At 40.1% G+C, this 7,997-nt stretch overlaps 1 long non-coding RNA gene across 4 annotated transcripts in view; it reads right to left on the reverse strand.

Annotated features, from left to right (window-relative positions):
* Positions 1-832: 832 nt before the first annotated feature.
* LOC137172949 (uncharacterized) overlaps positions 833-7,997 on the reverse strand; it is a 43,490-nt gene continuing 36,325 nt past the window's right edge. For all 4 annotated transcript variants that reach the window (XR_010925083.1, XR_010925086.1, XR_010925085.1 and 1 more), the window contains 4 exons: positions 6,495-6,647; positions 4,859-4,958; positions 2,458-2,607; positions 833-1,130 (listed from right to left, as the gene is read on the reverse strand). This is a non-coding gene — a long non-coding RNA (uncharacterized lncRNA). The remainder of the gene's footprint in view (positions 1,131-2,457; positions 2,608-4,858; positions 4,959-6,494; positions 6,648-7,997) is intronic.

Genomic DNA, 7,997 nt, shown 5'->3' on the forward strand with positions numbered 1-7,997 from the left:
AGTGCTAAAAGGTCAAAGGGGCTCAACTCTTGAGGTGTTCACTGAAGAGTTAAATTTACAGATGTTTCTTGAATGCACCGTGTGGAGCCTCGGCTTCACGTTAATCAAATCACTTGATAGTTTATCACTCTGTTTTTTCATCACCCATTGGTTTGCATTGGAGCCTGTGTGACAACAGTCCAACTCACAGCAGACGTCTAAGCTACTATAAGTCTTCAAATCTTATTAAAGGAACAATAATTTCCAAAATGACCACCAGCACACTTATTAGAGGACCTGAATTTAAAGATTGAGACCAGAATGACTCGTATTTGTAGAGAGAAGTTGAGGCTTTGTGACTGTGAGTCAGTCGGAGCAGCTAGCGAGGTTTAATATTACTCTTTACACGTATAAAGTCGCCACAGTTCATCTTTAATGTCCTTAATGTAAAACACAGGAAACAGTTGACGAAAGGGTTAAACTTACATACATAGTTCAACACGGCTCTGCTCCACATCTCAACACAGATACATCATCTCTGACCGCCGGTCGAGGGTTCGGATTACACAGCGGCTTCTGAGGGAGCCTTGTTTTCCAGCGTGCTACTAAACATGTCACATGCGCGGTCAGTTGCAGGTTTACTGTTACTACAAACAGTTAATACTTCATACAGAGACAACGTGGCCATGCAGGTACAACAAGAGAGAGACAGATAAACAACTCAGCGCTGCAACGTTTTTATGTCACTCGAGCAACAACGACAAAAAAAAGCTTGCAAGTTACATCACATGACAACATCAGCTAAACACACAAACACCTGCTGCATAAACGGTAAATGACCTGTAACTAGGGCTTCAGTATCTTACAAAGTTTCATTTATTATTATTTATTACAGGAACTATAAGATCTATAACCTGGAACACAAAACCCCCGCTGCAGGTGTGTTTCTGGTTCAGGTAGGAGTAGAAGGTCGGAGCTCAGAGGGGTGACCGTGACTAAACCTTCATCCACCTGGACGCTTCACTGGGATGACATCATCACCTCCTCCTCCTCTGATTGGTTACTGGATGTCACACACACTGTGCAGGAGGATTACCACATCAGGGAAACTGCTGCTGTAGTTTTCCTCCAGCTGGCTGCAAGAAACACGCCTACACACACACACACACACACACACACGAACACACACACACACACACACACACACACACACACACACACACACATACCTTTATTCATGCACACCACACACAACATGTCCATTAAATCTGAAATCCCTTGTGTGTGTGAGTTGTAAATAAACTCTAACCCACACACATTCATAAAGTTGTTTTCATATTTTCAAAAGCCTCAGTGACACACACACACACACACACACACACACACACACACACACTATACTATACCAGACTTGTGAGGACCCTCGCTGACATTCCTGAGCCCCTAAACTTTAAACTTCAACCATCAGGACTGAATGAAGCTGTGAACTCGTGAACTTGTGAACTCGTGAGAAGCTGCTGGTGTTTTTCTTTCGTTCTGTATCCACGTTTCAAATTTTGTCTTTAAATATCATCAATATTACTTCTGTTTGGTTTATGTTATGAGCAACAGTTATTTCTGATGAGTTATTAGTCATTTCTGAGAAATCGTGTTTTGTCATCATTGCTTCGTATTTGAAGGAAGTTTCTGCTCGACGTCTGCGATGTTTCTGGCTGAAATGCATCCTGGGAGTCACACTTCAGTTTGTTGAAGTTAAAGTTTTGTGTCCACAGTCTTGTAGCTTTGACTTTATAAGAGGGGGGCTACAGGTTCACATCCTGAGTCCTGTGTGTGTGTGTTCAGGTTTGAGACCAGGATCTTTCTCAGACCTGAACCAAGAGCTGCCAGAGTCTAAACACAAACCACAAACACTTTCACACCGCTGCACTTTCTACCAGCTGAGATTTTACTGCAACAGCAGAGATTTTAATGGAAAAAAACACAACAATCAGGTTCTCTGAACGTTTCACTCACACGTTCACTATCAACTTGCCAAATACATGAATTAACTGTATGAAGAGAAAATGTGATTCAGCAGCGTTTTGTTTCTTGGTTTATGAACATAACGACTAGAAGAGCTGCCTGGAAAGAGTTTGATTAAAGTTTAATGAAAGAGTTGAATTAAGTAAAAGAGTTCATTTAAAGTTATTCACTGAACTGAAACTGAATCACTTTTATACAAACTAGATAAACGGGACAGTGTTTTACCTACCAACCTTTATACCTGTATGTGATCTGATTGGTCTTTTCCTCTTCATCCTTCCCTCCATCTTTCCTTCCCTCCTTCCTTCCTTCCCTACTTCCTTCCTTCTCTCCATTCTTCCTTCCATCCTTCCTTCCTTCCCTCCTTCCGTCCTTCCTTCTCTCATCTTTCCCTCCGTCTCTCCATCCTTCCCTCTATCTTTCCTTCCTTCCCTCCTTCTTTCAGGTGATATTTACCCATCTCTCCCTGCGGTGTGGAGTCTCTTCCTCATCCTCTCTTCATCACAACTGTTTCTCTCTTTCTTTTCTCCCACATCATCCATCCATCACACACTCACATTATTGGTCCTGATGCAGCAGGCCAGTATATTAGTGTGTTTCATAAAGCTGCAGAGAGAGAACAGAAGAAAGAAATCAGATTTCCACAACAACAAATATGGAGAAAGAAAGACGGAGCGAAGGAGAGGAGAGATGGGAAATGGAAAGAAGGATGTGTGAAGGTGCTGTGAGGTCACAGCGGGGAGGTGACAGCTGACGTCCACTAGATGGAGCAGTTCAATCTGCTGTGAGACCTGAACTCTGTTCACCTGAACGTCCTGCTGGAAACACAGAAACTATCTGAAATATTCCTTTAAACTTTGAACCGCAGCTTCTTCTAACAGAGAAAGTAAACAAGCTCATAAAAAGGTAAAAACCTGTCGTAAAAGGTTCTGATAAATCAGCCTTTATAAATGCTTTTATTTATGCTTAATAAAACATTTACTAGATCATGGAAGCTGTGGTTTTGGTTTGGTGGCTGCTGCTGCTGAAAGAAAAACATGAGAGGAAAAAAAAGGATTTTGTTTGAAGTTCGTGGTTGTTTTTGTTATTATTTATTGTATTTTTCCAATTTTTAACATGTTTAACTTATTTAATGTCTGAATCATGAACATCCTGCACTTTAATTTATCATCAGCTTATCTTAACATGTATGATACTTTGTGTCATGTTTATGTTTTTATGTTTAATGTTGAGCTCACAACGATGCCAATAAAGTTAATTCAGCTCAGTTTTAAATCATCAATAAGAACAATTTCACTCTAAATGTTAATTATACATCGTAATCCATCAATAAATACTTGTAATAAGTCTTTTATTCTGTGGTTAAACATGTTAATAAGTTGTTAATAAATGGATTTTGTCCTGCTGGAGGTTGAATGCAACCATTTTTGAAGAAAAAGTTGTGCTAATTGATTAGTTGTGATTGAAGCTGAAAAATTAAATCAGTCAACAAGAAACCAAACACACATTTAAACAAGATGAGGTGTGTTTGATTTCCCTCCCTGGACACCTTCAGTTTAACCTCCCACAGCCGGATTTTCCCCTTAAATACCATTTAAAAACACTTTCCACACTTTATAACAGAACCACAATAACACATAATATTATATAATATTACAATAATAATAATGACTGGATTATCTCACATCAGTCTCAATTCTTACTTTCTTCTTTATAAAATACTGTGAAAAGTCTCAAATTTAACCTCTTCAATCCCAGAACCAGTTAAATCCCAGTTAAAGTTCTACACAGAATCACTTTTATTCCTTTTTAAATCCCTTTCAAAACATTAGAGAGCACTAAGAGCCCATTATACCCCTTAAATCCCATGTAGAACCACTTAGATTCACACTTAAAACCCAGTAGAACCCTTAAAACATTAGAAAACCTTCAGAATCTTCTTGGAGCCCATTAGATCTCCTTAAAACCCCCATGTAGAACCACGAGGGTCCCCATTTAAACGCCATGGAAAATAAAACCTTTAAATCAGATGTGGAACCACCTGTGTTCCACTTTCAGACCCTCTTGCAGAACTTCAGGCCAGTTTGGACCAAAGATTCATGACAAGACGAGTTGAAACGACGTTCTGAAACCCGCCAGTTTACACCGATGCGACTAGACGAGAGGCTGTATCGTTTCCATAGCAACGACTCTCTGTACTTCTGCTCTAACTGCCGGCTTTTCAGGCTTTTTGCAGCTGGATAATTTGTCTTAAAATATGAATAAAGACAGTGATGGTGAGATACTTGGTGCAGTTGAAGTTCTACTATTGATGAAATGGTGAAAACATTTGGATCGCACTTGTATCGTACAGACATGACTCAAACAGTCTGATGAGGTGATCCTGTGTCCTCCTGACTTCACTACAAGCTGATTGGCTGTTGAAACAGGTGATGGCCTAACGTTCTAAAACCAGCCACTAGTGACTTGTTTGAGTCGGACTAGTTCACACGGCTGCAACTCTTCCCTGCAACGTTCTACAACGGTTTGGTCTCATCATGAATCTTTGATCTAAACTTCCAACATTAGAAAACCTTTCAAACCTTCTTAGAAACAATTAAATCTCTTTTAAATTTGTAATTTCGTTCCCCTTTGAAACCCCTTAGAACCCATCAGACTGTCTTACAAGAACCACTTAGGCTTGTGCCATTCAAAACCCTGTAGAACCCTTAAAACATTAGAAACCCTTTAGAACATTCTTAGAGTCCATTAGATCTCCTTCAAACCCTTGTAGAACCACATATATTCCCCTTTAGAAGCCCCTGGAACCATCAAAAACATTAAAAACTCTTTAGAACCCACTTAAAAAGCAGCGTACCCCTTTAAGAGCCTCTGTCGCGTCCCCTGCAGGACCCTTTACAGTTCCCTCTGTGCCCTTTCATCATCTCTTCAGATCTTCTAGAATCCCATTAGAACATCTGTAAAAACCAAGCAGAATCTTTTAGAACCTCAGACTTCCATCCTGAAACTCCTCTCATATTTTCCCGCAATTAGCTTCAAACAAAAAACACGTGTATCTGGATGTTTTTCACATCTGCGTCGTTCCTTCAGATGGAAATATTCTTCACGTCTGCTGCTTAATTTTACACACATTTCCCAAAGATTCAGCTTGACAGATTTCGGTATATTTGGAAACATTTGGATCTGAACTAGAATTTAAAATAAAGTTTTGTGGTTTTGAACAACATGAGGACTTAATGATGGCTCTGGCTGGCGGGGTTGAAGAGGTTCATTTAAGCTGAAGCGCTCCCTCGTTCTTTTCCAGCTGTTCTGGATGTATTTCGGATGCTTTTTTTTTTTCTTTTTTCAGCCCCAGAGGCAACTTTCAAAACAAAGAGCATCAGTGCTGCTGCTGCTGCTGCCGGCGTTACGACAGGTTCATGACTCACAGGTTGTGAGTTATTTAAAGAAAGCCGGTGCAGACTAGTTAATTTCCATAATACACACTGCAACGTCTTTATAAGGCAACTCAGCGAGCGGTGAGCTCACGCAGGCATGAGCTGGAGTTTTTTTTTTCAAATTTACTGACGACTCACACACAAACACAGAGTTTACCCCCGCTGTGATGATGTCATAACAGCAGAGGGAGAATCCCAGACGTCTGATTAAAGCAGGAAGCTTCAGAGTGTCTTTGCTGCTTCCTCTACAGTCAGATCTGACTGTTCTCCGGGTTCTCTCCGTTATCTGACCACACATCAGGGAGGGAGGGATGACTCGCACAGAAAACGAGAAGAATCAACAAATAACTACAAATCATATTCAAGTGCAATTCGTGGGAATTTCCATCCACTTGCTTTTATTTCCATTTTCAGTTTTGCACATAAAGAAACCTGATCTCTAAATATCACAAGTTTTTCTCTGAGGAGTAACAGCAGCTGTGTGGATAAAAATCAAATATAAACAGACTGTGAGTATAAATGATGTACATGAATCACATGACTTAAACGTCACTGAAGAGCTTCCTCACATCCATACATGAAACTAACAGAAACGTCATGTTTCCGTCATGTTTTCCATCATTTGAGCTTTGACTGTCGCTCTTTCAATGACGTCATCTCGTTGTTTCTTCTTCTGTAACGGTTTAACGGCAGCGACCGGAGGATTTATCTGCTAATATTCTCACAGCAGCAACATTAAGGACGTTTTATTTGGAAAATCTGTCAAAATGTGTGCTACGTTTGGATGGAAACCAACTTCCTTAGAGACGATGAGATCCCCTTGAAATCCCATGTGGAACCACTTTTGTTCCCTTTCAAACTCCTTACAATCCCATAATAATCATAATAATAATAATAATAATAATAATAATCATAATAATCATAATAATGATAAATATTTAGAACTTCCTTAACTGTCTTCGTTTGGATGCCCTGGAGAACCAAATTAACATCTCTTTAGATCCTGTTTGGGAACAAGATGTTATCAGGATGCACAGAAGAAGCAAAAGAACTCACGATTTTGAAAGTGATTAAGAAACAAAGCTTTTGATCATATCCCATGGCCTTCTTCAGAGAAATGGAACTTGCTCAGGTGTCATCATGTGACTTAAGAGTCCAACATACAACCGCTTGTTGTCATGTCGTTCATACGTCGGTCCCAAGTTGCATCTATTAAAAAAAGTTTTTAAAATCCAAGATGATGAAATCAAAACAGTCCGAAAACCAAAAAATATTCTGTTTACATTCCTATCAAACAAGGAAAAGTAGAAACATTCTCATATTGTAGAAGCTGCTTGAAAAAATACTGAAACATTAAATCACTACACAGAATAGTTTAATCGTAGTTTATACTTGTTATGTTGATGATGATGTGTTATTTCTTATATTATTAGTACTATTTTATTGGGGGGACATTTCACTGAACAAGCATCATAATTTGGTGTCATACTCGGACCGAAACAACCATTCAGAAACACTTTTTCTAACGCACCAGGAACAAAATTTAACCACAATCTGACTCGGACCACTTTTGACTGACACGTCGCTGTCACATGACCTCAGCCGTCTTCATTCGGTTAGCAGGTTGTTGTCAGATGTAGCAGCTCCAGTTGGAAAAGTAAAATGTCTTGTTGAAGACTAGCCGATACAGAAAAGGTTGTTTGATGGCTGATGGTGAAAAACGTGTACGTGAGCACAGCCGAACGCCACGACGACACCAAACACGCCTGTGATGAACAAAACTATCCTAAAAACAAAAAACTGAACCAGCTGAAGTCGTGATATCAAGACTGCAGCAGTAAAAACATTTTCACCAATGAAAACAGAGAAGAACTCACTAATGAACCCTTGCAGCAGTGTTTCCACCTGGACATCACGCTCAGGTTAATCAACGAAGGACTCAACACAGAAACACTGTTCAGTTATGTGATGCAGTAGAACACATGGGTCACATGACCTCTCCGAGTGTTTGAGACTCTCTGCTTTAGAGGAAGTGGTGGGAACATCTGACTGACCTCCTCAGTCTCACCTGTCTGTCAGAGATGTTCTGTGTGAAAAGTTTACCGACTGATTCAGACCAAAGCAAACACACCAGAGCAGTGGGAGGCAAATAGCGGCCCGGGGGCCAAATCGGGCCCTTGTTCTTTACAAACACAAACGGGGGGGGGGGGGCAGTCTAACAGAAACAACTTTCAATCAGCCATAAATGCAGCAGGCTGCTGTTTATCGTGTGTGCAAGTCCAATAAAATACATCTCGAGTCTCCAAGTACAACACAGATACTCATCTAAGAGGCACTTTTAGCCAAATGAGTATTAAAATAAACTGTCCACTTACTCACTGACTAATGGGGGAAAATAAAAAGAAATAACAAAACATGTACATGTTAAACATATTTAAGCAGTTAACGGCCTCCAATGAAAAATCCTGCAAACGTTGTCCCGCCGTTGAACCCGGTTTCTGACCCCTTGCTTTGAAAAATGCCATAAATTTCGAGGAGACGGGGTTAAAAGAGGATTCC

This window comes from Thunnus thynnus, chromosome 21 (assembly GCF_963924715.1).
Source record: "Thunnus thynnus chromosome 21, fThuThy2.1, whole genome shotgun sequence".
In the NCBI taxonomy this organism is placed as follows: Eukaryota; Metazoa; Chordata; class Actinopteri; order Scombriformes; family Scombridae; genus Thunnus; species Thunnus thynnus.